The following is a 13,417-nucleotide window of genomic DNA, read 5'->3' as shown; positions in this document are numbered from 1 at the left end:
GGCAGCTCGGTGCCGGGGAGGCAGATCTGAGGAGGGGACAAGAGGAGGGACGGGACGGGACAGGGGGCGGGAGGAGGTCCCTCGCCTTCTTCCACTGCCCACCGGACCCTTTTCTTCCCAAGGGGACCCTGGAAAGCAGCTCGGGAGCCGGGTGGCCCTGCCCAGCAGGGTCCCATCAGGAACTTCCCGAGGACACCCCCCCCCCGCCCCAAGCACAGCCCTCCCGGTCTTTCAAAGAGGGAGAGAGAAGCAGGAGGAGCAAATTGCCGGCCCCGCCCTGCTGCCGAGAAGGAGGGGCGCCACAGTCCACCCCCACCACCTTCTCCCCCCACTCCCGGGCCATTACGCGGCTCGGGGCTGGCTGGGCGACGGCCCCGCCAGAGACCCTCCCGCTCCACCCCCACCCCACCTCCAGATTGGCCTCCACAAGCGCCCGAGCCGGGCGGAGGGTGGGTGGGGGGTGGGGGAGGAGGAGGAAGAGAGACTCCAGCTGGGCTTGAAGGGGCTTCGTAAGTTGCGGAGCTCCGCCCCCGTCGCTCTTGCACCGAGTGACAACAACGTATTTGCCGGCGTATAAGATGACCTTTGTTATATACTCGCTGTATAAGACGACCCCCCCACTTGGAGACATGTTTTTCAGGGCAAAAAAGTCATTTTATATACCGGCAAATACGGTAGGTATAAATCAGTGGTGGGATTCAATTTTTTTTTACTACCAGTTCTTTGGCCGTGGCTTGGTTGGCGTGGTGTGGCTTGGTGAGCATGGCAGGGGAAGGATACTGTAAAATCTCCATTCCCACTCCACACCAGGAAAAGGATACTGCAAAATCCATTCCCTTCCCCACCCCACTAACTTGCTTTCCAGCTCCGTTCTCCTGTTCAGGGCAACAAAAGAAGACCTAGCCGATCAGCTGGGACTCGAGAGGCAGAGAATAGATGGAGGTGGGGCCAGTTAGAGGTGGTATTTTCTAGTTCTCCAAACTTTTCAAAATTTTTGCTACCAGTTCTCCAGAACTGGTAAGAAACTGCTGAATACCACCTCTGGTATAGCTATAGGTCTAGATAGACATAGATACAGATGATACAGATATAGATAGAAATGACTTCCCCCATCATCACAAGTATAAAAAAAATTAAATTATAACAACTGACCTCTTCTTCTTATAGCCCATCTATTATCTACAAACAAATCCTAAAATTCTCTACATTTCAGTCCTGATGTCAGCAAAAGTTTATCAAAGGTTAATAGAGATAAAACAATCTTGATCAAATAAACCCAATTTATAATTCTTCTCAAATATTGTCCTAGCACTTTTCCCTTTCTCACAAAATTTAGTTTAGTTTATTATTATCCATTTCAATCATTAAAAGTATTTAAATGTTATTCCCCTTCAATTATGATTTTAGTTTTTTCTAGGAATCTCTAGTGTAGATAACTCCCATTTGTTACTGTATGACTGTAACTTTGTCGCCTGTATTCTTACGATTTATATTGACTGTTTCCTAGTATGATTTGATTGCTTATTGTATCCTATGACTATTATTAAGTGGTGTACCTTATGATTCTTGACTCTTGACTAATGTATCTTTTCTTTTATGTACACTGAGAGCATTTGAACCAACACAAATTTCTTGTGTGTCCAATCACACTTGGCCAATGAAGAATTCTGCTATCTATCTAGTGTACATTTTTAAAGTCTTTAAAAAATTCAAAACAAGAGCATTTTCTCATAAGAAGGATTATTTTAATTACTTTCAAAATCTTATTTAAAATGTATCTGGACCCTAATCCATTTATAACTTTCTAATATTAAAGATTTAATCACCCTTTTGCTTTTTATTAAAAAAAGTTCTTGTTTTTCTCCAAGTAAGGATGAAGTAAACTTGCCCAATGTTTATAGTCTTTTCAATTACAAGATTTCTGAGCCTTGCAATACAGAGCTGCTTTAATAAATAACAATAAACAGCAAAAAGGTATTTACTATGTATTCATGTATTAGTCTCATACAGTTAACATATGTGGTTAGAACTGTAACTTTAATAAATAATTAAATTTATGACCTGAGTTTTACAGAGAAGATCCAGAGAGTGGATGTAGTATTTTCTCTCTCAACTTTGATGCTTACAACATTTTGAGGTTGGGCTACAAGACAATAATGGATCCAAAGTTTAATGTGAAATTAAACTGAACTCAACCTAGCTACTGTAGTATACTTTTGCATTTAAAAGGCTACTTTTCTATATACTTTCTAGGTACTGAAATGAGTGAACCTGAGGCTGATGTTATAGCTGAGGTGAAACTTATTAAATACATCTAATGGGAAATTCTGCAGTTTCCACTCAATTCTTCAATTTCCACCTCAAATCCATTTTTTAAAACAAAAATCTTAATTTTTATAAAGGGAATACTGAAAAACTAACAGTATTCTTTTTTCCACTGTCTTATCCAGACTTATCCAACTCTCAGGAGGCACATATTTCACAGTTATGTATCATTTGTTTCCAGATCTTCCTGAATATGGAACTCTTTTATTGTTCTTTCACTGCTAAACTATTGACCTACTTTAATGGATGTGTTTAAAGTTTAATGAATCCCTGATTAGCGCTAATAAGGACAACTACATGTTTTACTAAATGGCTTGTCTTTTAAAAATAAAAATAGCATTGAGATTATTAATAGAATATTATTTGGGGTAGTGTTAGAGCAGTATTTCTTAACCTTGGCAATGTTAAGATGTGTGAATTTCAGCTCCCAGAATTCCCCAGCCAGCCATGTTTTACACCATCCATAAAACCTTTGCATCATCAAGACAGAAACTAGCTGTTGGTCTGATGAGTAGCAACCATCTAGTCTCTGTCTTAATTTTATATATGTAGAAGTATGTGTTAGAGTCTTTTAAAATGCTGACATGTTAGAATGTTAACCAAAAGATGATTGACATTAATGAATTATGCGTCATGAACAGTCAGCAAGGGGTGGGGGGGAAATCAGTTTTATATGATATTAGATTCTGGAAATGCAACACTATTGAGTTCCTAACTGTCATTAGACACAAAGCATCTATCAAACTATTTTGCCCATATAATAGCTGTATATTATCATTAATGCATTAGGATTTATTTATTAAATAAATAATAGCTGAAAGTAATTAAGGATGCTGTCAGGCCATACCATAAGATATTTATATACTGTCGTTGCCCTCTAGCCCCATCTAGTGTCCAGAGAGACAAATATTTCCCAAGTATGTTGTTTGAAGCTGATCTCATCCATTTACCCATCAGCCCACACTCTCAAACAAGTGCATGCTGGAAAGTCAGGCTCCATTTCCTTTAGCATTTGGAAAAGGCAGAAGCAGATGGTCATCCAAAGACAAACTCACATCCCACACAGATCATCACTGGTGAGATTTAAATTGCTTGTATTTATTAATTGTTATGTTCAGCAGTAACATAATACTGTCTACCTTGTATTTGGTTCTCATTGTATGTATCCCTATTTTCCCCAATTTCACCACATCCTGTTCAATAGCATTCAGATCTATGTACATGTCTGTTTTATTGGAAAATAGGTGGGTTTAGCGATATGTCGAGCTGCACACAGACTGAAGTGTAGTGGGAACAGAACAGATGCCTAAGCATTTGGGGATGGTGTATCAATCTGGGCCCTAAAAACCTAATTGTGGATATTAGGTCTCTAGAGCCCAGTATAGAAAAATGGTCTTCACAATAGAGGGTATTTTATACAATATTTTATACAATATTTTATGCAATAGATATTCACGTAATTGATATCAGGTTTTATTGGTCATATTTTTTAAAAAAATAAGTCAATTAAAACAAATTATTATATAGGCTGTTTGTAGAAAGCTTGGCCATTCAGCAAACATTGCACTAAATGGTTGCATACAAATTGGATAGTCTCTTTTTTCCCCCAGAGATGAGCCAAATGATCTGGATATGAAAAGAAGTGTGTTATTTAATTGTCCTTTTACGACCTCATTAATCTGAAATTACTTTACTAATCATACATAACAGTCATCCTTATTCACCTCTAATAATAAACATCGGTCTAGATGAATAGAAACATCACTAGATGAATAAGAAGCCAAATTAGAGTTTCTTTGTTTCAAAAATACACATCTTTGCCTAGAACATAAATGGAATGATTTCATATTATTGCATAAAAATGCAATCCTCCCTCCTCTAGCACCCATTGTTGAATATGTGTGTTGTGAGTGATGATCACAGCACTTTTATTATAATATGGTTAGTATTGAGTCACACTATTGCAAGCTGTGACTGAAGTATTTTTGACACTTTAAACATTTATCTTATTTCTGTTATTAAATTCTGTAAATTTTGCTTGTCTTCGTGCTGTGATTTTTCCCACCCCATCTAAAGCATCATTTTTCAATCATGTAAAAAGACAAAGCTTTATATATTGGCTGGTCAATCTGAAAGTTATTAATCACATCCAGGAAATTCATTTTCATGTGGGAAAAAATTAACTGTTCGTTACACAACTATGTATCCTGGAGTCCATAAGCTGTAGATTGATTGCAGCTTCTAAGTAACAAAATTAGCAATGTTTGTTATTTGAAATATTGAAAAGTATGGTTTAGATGTCTCATTTGAAAAAATTCAGATACAAATGAGTTAAAGAAAAACTTTAATCTGAATTATTAATCTAGAGAGTAGAAGGAATAATTAAAGATTGGAAAAATAAAACTCTAAAGCATGATTCCTCTCTCAAGTGACTTTTTCAAAAGAAATAAGGGAATCTTTGCTTTTGATTTGGAACTATTTTCTCAGGCTAGTTCAAAGCCAGATTACTAAAATCCCAATCAAAAAGATAGTTAGAGAGCCAGACAAAAGATAGCAAGGTAGAACTAGTTGAAGCTAGACAGAAATAAGAATTTTGATTTGATTTTATGAAAAATGATCTGAATTGCCATTCTTTATTATTCTATATTATTTGTTGTTTCATTTTGTCCATTTACATATTGAGCTCTGTATATTCTTTTCATAAAGAAACTCTATATATTCTTTTGCTATAGAAGGTCTTCAATTGTTTAAAGATTATCCACTATCTTGACTTTTTTTTTATAAAAAAATGTCCCCCTACCACAGACCTATAGACAAGAACTGATTAGAGCATCATACAAGTCTAGCAAATAAACAAATAATAAATGAAATGTTTTATTGTCCTCTGAGGAGGGAACATGTTTTTGTTTCTTGCTAAAAGAATAATGGCTAGGTAACCAACTATCATTGGTAGATTGCTATTCAAAGCCCAACTGTGGTCCTAAGTAAACCTGTCTAATCACCTGTCCTATTTGCATATATCAGAGAATGGATATATATCCTAAAAAATCATAAATAAGTTTGAGGTGTGGGTAGAAGAACTGACCAATTTATAGTTATTCTGCTTTGAATATTTTTCATTTTTTATGTTTAATATAATAAGAATGAGTGAAAACAAAATGGGTTACCTGTCAGTCAAGTATATCTCAAAACAAAGTCATGTTGATGTTGGCACCAGCATTTGGGAAAGTCATGCTTTTTAATATTTAAGTAAGACTGGCAGTTTTTTCATTTAGCCTTTCAATCTTTGTCAGATTGAAAACTATGAAAAGTACATGACACCTCTCACTGTTTGGAACTTGAACATCCCAGGGGACTTTTACTTGGTGACAGTGATGAATTGATCAAAATATTTACTTCAAAATAAGCTTGAAGCCTCATTCATTCATTCATTCATTCACTCATGCACTCACTCACTCACTCACTTGCTCATTCATTTCTTTTTTCCCCCATCAATCCCCCATTCCAATTAAATATTTATTTCAAAAATAATGTATCTGATATGATTAATATTTAATCAGTATTCTAGTCTGCCAACTATGTGTATCATATGTAAGAGCCAATAGTTATTTCCTTCTGTTCCTTTGCAATGATAAATGCCTTGTTCAGTAGAAGAGACATCACAGATGAGCTATCCTTGGTGGAGATATAATGTAGATCAATAAAGATAATAAGTTTCCAGAATTAGCTAATCTTATGAGGAAAAAATATTTTTGATTATTTAAGTTAAAAAGCCAATTTTATATTTTAATACTATGAGTGCCAGTCCATCATTGCCTGTGGTAGATTTCTTTTGTAAAGGAATGACTGTCTGCTGACATTGGCTTAAATAAACCAAGCAGACAAGTTATTAATGGAAAATCAAATATTAGAAAAGCAGGGAATTTCTCCAAAATGTACTGTGCATTTTAGACATGTGAGACATGGTACACATTCCTCAATATCAAATAAATAGCAGTTGATTAGTGAGTAGTCAACCAGCTATGGCTGAATTTGTGGAAACTAGAAACTGGAGCAAATGCAAATGAATGAATGCAATCACTAATTGGAGCATCATTGAGCATACATTCCACAGGTAACCTAGTGCTTTAATTAGATTATCTTTGTCAGTAAAAGCTTCCTCAAACTCGGAGCCAAACCAAAACCCAGAACGTTATATCATAGCCATCTGCTCAGGATATCACATCACGGAACTCAGGCGGTTACACCACAAACCCTCAGGATGTTGCAACACAGCCAACAACCCAGGAGATTACAGCAAAAGACCCAGGATGTCACAACAACAGAACTCAGAAGGTCATCACACAGCCCATTACCCAGGTCGTTACAATATATATATTGGGGTGAGTGGGGCAAGTTCCCCTCTTGATCTTTTCCCCCATTCTCCTCACTATCTTGTGTTGTTTGCAATGCAAGCTATGCAAGCCTTGTGTTCCCACAGGCCATGTGAGCGGTTCAGCCTTGTGTTCCCGCATAGCCTGGATTAATTGCTTTTGGAAGGTGCTTTGGAGGTGACATTTCTCTGCGGACCACCAAAAGTTTCTTGCAGACCATCAGTGGTCCCGGGCCCACTGGTTGGCAACCACTGCTCTAGACCAAGCCAAATGCAAAAACACTAGAGAATTCCTGGAAGTCTGACACTCTTATAAAATGGCCATTAATAGGCACATAAACATAAACAACATCTACAACTATTAAATATACCTTTTACAACAACAGTTAAACTTAAGCTATAAGACTCTTGTGAAGTCACTTTTAATAGCAGGCATTTCTTAATTACTCACCATTATTTGGTTAAATTTCTATTCTCTGTAAAAATTATATTACATTCCTAAAATTTTTACTGTTAAAATTTTGCTAGTTACTCAGATATAACTTAATAATGGCTCTGGTGAAAGATGATGCTGAGATAGATGGAAGATGTTCACTTGCAATACTGTTTTCTGATTAGACTGCAGATAAACTGAAATCTTTAGGATACTATATCATAGGAAAGAATCTTCTCTTGTCCTTTATATTTATTTGATTCCTGTTAATCCATGTATATTAAGTCTCTTAAGATTCAAGTCTTTCACTAAGAACTTGCATAGTTCTCCATCCCATTTATATTCTTCCCATTCCCCACCCCCAAATGCATATCCTTAATAACAATTCCAGAGACTAAATATTTAAGAATCAAATAAAATTTCTTTTCTGAAGCAGATTTTGAATTAGGAGTAAATTGCTTTTCTACTATCATCTGTGATGCAGGATTCACATTATGGCAATGACAATATAGTGTGCTGTCTTTCTCTCAAATGCAAGAATTAACCCACGTGTACATGATCTTTCTTTTGTTCTTCCCATTTGTTTCTTAGAACAGTTTACTTTAAATGGAAAACATTCATTATCTAGAACTGTGTTGTTCAGCTATCACACATATAATTTGTGAAGAGGAATATCTAAAAGTACTTTCTGTTCAAAAGAGTCAATTCAGCACCTGACTGCTTTTATCTCTGAAGCACTTTGTGGGCACTTTGCATTGCTCGTGTTGCTTAGAGCTCAATGCAGTGTTTTTTTTTTTTTTAAAGATATGTGTTCAATATTGTATTAAAGGCTCATGTTCAATTCAAATCCTTTATTGGATCCATTTTGTTGAGAGTCCTTCTGGCAAAGATATTAATGTAGACACCACTGCCTGGAAACATATGCACAGAGACTTCAAAGTTTTCCCACTGATGTTTCAGCATCTGGTAAATAAATGCATGCATGTTGCATTGTGGATTGCATAAAGAAAACAAAGTGCTCCAAGTGGTAAAATGCTTACATAGGGAGAACTGTGAGGAGGAAATGGAGATATTAACTGGCCATGTACCTTTATTTTAAATAATGTTTCTGAAGTCTTGTCATATGGAGCTCAGCAGCAAATCTGACATAAATCAAAATATTCACCACAACAGTGAACCTTTAGTTTTGAAATATTGTTCCCACTAGATCTAATTTTCTATTTGGTTGCTTTGCAAGTTGCTAAAACTGTGGGAATAGTTGTCAAAAATGTACGTTTATAAAGAGCTGCCCTCCTCTTTTCTTATTAAACTGTATTTGTTTTAGAAGAATAGACAGAGTAAAAGTGAGACTATCTTTGGAACTTCAGGCGATTGCAGGAGATGATGAAAGCTTTTTAATTTCACAATACATAGACAGACTTAATCATAATTTTAACAGGGAAACTGGGATCAACAAGCATGTCAAACTCGCATTATCACGGCAGCATCACTTTTCCCCCCTTCATTAAACCGGATTTGGGCATGGCCAGCACACTGTGCAGCTGGCCCATGGGCTGCAAGTTTGACAGCCCTGCTCTAGACCAGGGGTCATCAACCTTTTGGACCTCAGGGACCACCAAACTCATAATTTTAAATCCCACAGACCAGAGACCCTGGGAAAATCCCCAAAAAAGTCTGCAGGAAAATTCCCCATCCCATTTTCTTACCGATCAATCACTCTTTATTTGGGATCACAGGATACTGTTTCCAGCTCCATTCTCAGGGAGAGAGGGGGGGAGAGAGAGAGACTTCTGGCTTCATTCAAGGAAAGCAGCAGAAGCAGAAATGAGTCTTTGCCAGAATGACTCATTGCTGGCGCAGCCTCTTAGAGGAAGATGCCTTGCAGGGTCCCAAAGACTCATTTCCGATAGAGTTTGGGGGAGAAAAAAAAGACTTTTGCTGCTTTCCTTGCAAAGAACCAAAAGCAGAAGAAATTGGTCCAATCTAAGTATAGTATATAAAATCATACATTGCAATGTCCTACCTGTCAATGAATACTTCAGCTTCAACCATAACAACACAAGAACAAACAATAGATACAAACTCAAGGTTAATCACACCAAACTTGATTGCAGGAAATATGACTTCAGCAACCAAGTGGTCAATATCTGGAATACTCGACCTGACTCTGTGGTTTCTTCCCCAGACCCCAAAAACTTTAACCTTAGACTGTCTACTATTGACCTCATCCCTTTCCTAAGAGGTCTGTAGGGGGCATGCATAAGCGCACCAACATGCCTACAGTCCCTGTCCTATAGTTTCTTCTTATTGTTCTTATATGTATCCATTTCATGTATTCATAACTATGTTTATACTTATACCTATTATCTTGTAAGCGATTGACAAATCAAATAAATAAATAAAAGAAAGAAAGAAGCGGAAAGAAGCAGCTTGGTGGCCAGGCCAGGTGCATGGGGTTAGTAGGGCAAGTTCCCCTCTCGATCTTTTCCCCCTCCCCTCACTACCTTGTGTTGTTCACAATGCAAGCTATGCAAGCCTTGTGTTCCCACGGGCCATGTGGGAGGCTCAGCCTTTTGTTCCCGCATAGCCTGGATTAATTGCTTTTGGGAGGTGCTTTGGGGGTGACATTTCTCTGCGGACCACCAAAAGTTTCTTGCAGACCATCAGTGGTCCCGGCCCACTGGTTGGCAACCACTGCTCTAGACCAAGCCAAATGCAAAAACACTGGAGAATTCCTGGAAGTCTGGCACTCTTATAAAATGGCCATTAATAGGCACATAAACATAAACAACATCTACAAACTATCCAAAGGAGACAATCAACAAGCCAAAAAGGGAACAAAAAGACCCAAACATGTCCTCACTAGCAATCAATACCCAGATAAATAGAAATTAACACCAAAATTAAATTAGACCAACAGACAAGAAGCAAATAATACACCAATCAAGGAACTGCCAAACAAGCTAACAGTAAACAGCACAACTAAAGACCACCAAGACCACTCCCACAAACACTGACAGAATACAAAGTGAGACCAAACTTCACTCCCTGCTAGCGCTGATTATGAAATGTCTGCAAGAAAGCAACCAATCCCAAAGAGCATTGAGGACTTCTGCATACAATTAATGAAAGTCTAATTATTGAAGCACAATATATTTTGTACCCTCACTTTCTGCATGCCTGCTTAGTAGATATGTTAAAGCCACCCTAAATTTCTATTATAATGATATATAAACTTTACCTTTCCTTAACGTCTCAGAGAAGACAGATACAAATGTTACATAATAATATGTAATATCCTTGTGTGTGGGGTTTTACATTACACCTACTTCACTCTTGTGAAAGAAGGCTGTTTATATTTATAACTTATATCCTATTTAGGGTTTTAAGTTATACTGATCACCAGGAGTTAGGTACTATATGAATAGTTTTGACCTTATTCATACTCCTCAGATGAGGGTAGCTTGGTGAGTTTCTTTGGGGTTCACTTGGAATCAACTGGGAATCAACCTTTGCATTTTATAAGTAGAATGTAATAGAATGCCAAACATTGTATCATGTAAGTCATGTTAAATACCCAGGCACATGAGTCTGTTTTGCAAATCTTTATCCCTCTGTACTGCTTCAAATGAAGCTTCAGGGAACATAGATTATCCATATCATTCAGATTGCTTCTTCTTGGAAGTATTGAGTCATGATGTGGATAGCTCATCAAAAGTATACAAGTCCACAATGTGATTTTATCAAGTACATGAAGCCGTAGAATAAGAACTGGTTATTTACAACTGAGAAGTGCCAAATGGAATGACACCTGGATCATGGTGGTCAATGTAGCCATCTTAAGTGTGGTATAGATATATAGGATTAGATTTGAAGCAATCTAGATTGCTCACTACTGATGTAAGTCTCAATCTTTCTTGATAATATCTTAACAAAGTATACGTACAGGCATACCATGTCTATACCCATATCTACTTATTGTCAAACTGAGAAAACTTAAGTAAAGATTTAATTTGTTTATATGGCAGTCCCGTACCTCTTTGTCCAGCCCAATGAACTTAGCAACATTAATTTCTGCTAATGACTGATATATTGGATTGTGTTATGAATTAACTGCAATGTTTTTTAAAATAAATTAAAGACACCACATATAATTTCCCATGATATTTTACATATAGGGCATGTAAACTCAATGTCAGAGTTACCTTTCTCAATATATCAAGTTTGGTATACTTCATTACATTTTTATGCTTTCAGATTCTTCAACATTTAATGCCTGACAAGCAGAAAACTGTAATTTTTTGGTGTAGATGTATCAGAGGGTTAATCATGTTTTATCACTATGTCTTTTCTAAATTCAAAATCTGCTAATAAAATTGAAGAAGTTATATAACATAAAAGACTAATATCTACTGTAAGCCAAACGACACTCCTTTGAAACAGTAAAAATGCAAAATAAATATTTCTTAATTGTCCAAATACAGAAGTAAGTGCATCACATAGTATTTTTATTTCTTTTTTGTTCTTTGAATTTCTTTTCTATTTCTAGACCTGGATTCTTGCTAATATTATTGTAGAATAGATTAGGAAGAGGATGGGAAAAGCTGTTTCTATTATAACTCAAGTGTGCAGGTAACTGTAGCCTGATAAAAATACATTTTGGGAAGTGGGGTGGGAAATGGACCATTTGTTCATTTTTAATTTAGATTTTCTAAGTATACAGATCACATGACTCAGTACGTCAGTAATAATGAAGTGTTTCATATTTGATGCTAATTGTATTGCTTGGAAATCTGCATCTTTTCAACATTAGAGGCTGCAGAACTTAGAAGTAGACTGCAGATTACAATGTTAGGAAAAACCCAACACAATAGAAATGCAAACAAAATGTGCCATCTAAACACCAAATCCAAATGCTCTCTGTGACTCTCACAAAAAAGCCTTTCTTGTTAACATTAGTTGGTCAAAGGAATAACTGCAGGGAGTGCATTTTATTCTTGCTTGTCAGTACAGATACTTCGATGTGCAGTTTTGCATTTACTGGTATTCTTCTAAGAATAAGTTCTGTTTAATTTAGTGGAGCTTAATTTCAGAGTTTATATATCTGTCAAAAAATATTTGACTCTGTTTGGAGTTTGCATATTGTTGCATATTGCTCCTGAATATTGCCAGAGCTTCATTTGGGTTGTAATAGTATATGAAGGAATCTTAGTGAGCAAATAATATCAAAGTTTAATACTTCATTTATTTCATAACAGAATAATCCAACATACAAAGAGCCAAGGAAAAAAATCATGAGTTCAAGTCCTGACTTAGCTAGGAAAGCCAACTTGGCGACCTTGGGGAATATCACAGAATTAAAGATGGCATACAAAACTGAACAGTTACAACAGCAAATAAAAATTTTGGAAGGTAAAACCTCTGTATAATCAATAACTAAAGCAAAAATAAAAAACAAAATGAAGAGTAAAAAACGTGACAATGACTGCAGATCTGAAGTGTCAAGAAGAAAATGGAAGAATTAGCATTGGAGATCAAGAACAAGAGCCAGCAACAAATGCCATGAATACATAAATGAGGAAAATACATATTATACAAAGAAAGATTAGATTAGATTCAGATAAATTCTAAAACAAGTTATGATTGAATGGCAAAATGATACATGTAAAAGTAAATTTATATTAAAAAGACTGTGTGGATTTTGAGTTTCAAAGTATTAATATGATCCAAATATTGAAAAAAAACATGCTAATAAATTTATTGTTGTTGTTCATTGCATAGTCAGCCAGACATTCAGACTAGGTTTGCCATTTTTGTCTACCTAGTGCGTCCTTTCTAAGGACTGGCATAGGCACACCTGGATGTTTGATGGTGTTACAGATATTGTGACAGGATGTAAACTCTTCTGAGTAAAGCCATCTTAATGTGTTTAATCATTTATTTAAATCAGTAAAATTACTCTTCATCTAAGAATGCCCTAATGTGGGTTATAATGATAATGTGATAATATGCTCTTTTTCATTTGTACACCCATGACCTGCCAGACATTGTGCATCATCTCTGGCACATTGCATTAAACTCTTGTGCACTGGTAACCAGTACTTAGCAATATCATTAGAAGACAACAATCTTTCATTTGGCTATGGTCAGGATGTTGAATAATAAGGTCCTTCCTATTCAGCAAGACAGTCCATTACAAGATTAAATCCCAGGCCAGCATGGAAAACAGCTATCCATTTAACATTTATTCCATTTAACCCTGAGAATGCCTGGAGATAGGAATGGTC

At 36.4% G+C, this 13,417-nt stretch overlaps 1 long non-coding RNA gene across 1 annotated transcript in view; it reads left to right on the top strand.

Annotated features, from left to right (window-relative positions):
- Nucleotides 1-3,328: 3,328 nt before the first annotated feature.
- The window catches only part of LOC148130438 (uncharacterized), a 55,216-nt gene continuing 45,127 nt past the window's right edge, over nt 3,329-13,417 (top strand). Inside the window, exon 1 of the long non-coding RNA XR_015749969.1 lies at nt 3,329-3,401. This is a non-coding gene — a long non-coding RNA (uncharacterized LOC148130438). The remainder of the gene's footprint in view (nt 3,402-13,417) is intronic.

Source organism: Notechis scutatus, chromosome 5 (assembly GCF_049901735.1).
Source record: "Notechis scutatus isolate UNSWTSFEM ecotype Mainland chromosome 5, rNotScu1.2, whole genome shotgun sequence".
Taxonomy (NCBI): domain Eukaryota; kingdom Metazoa; phylum Chordata; class Lepidosauria; order Squamata; family Elapidae; genus Notechis; species Notechis scutatus.
Note: the sequence above shows the minus strand (reverse complement) of the source record. Positions and strands in the feature narration are given on the sequence as shown.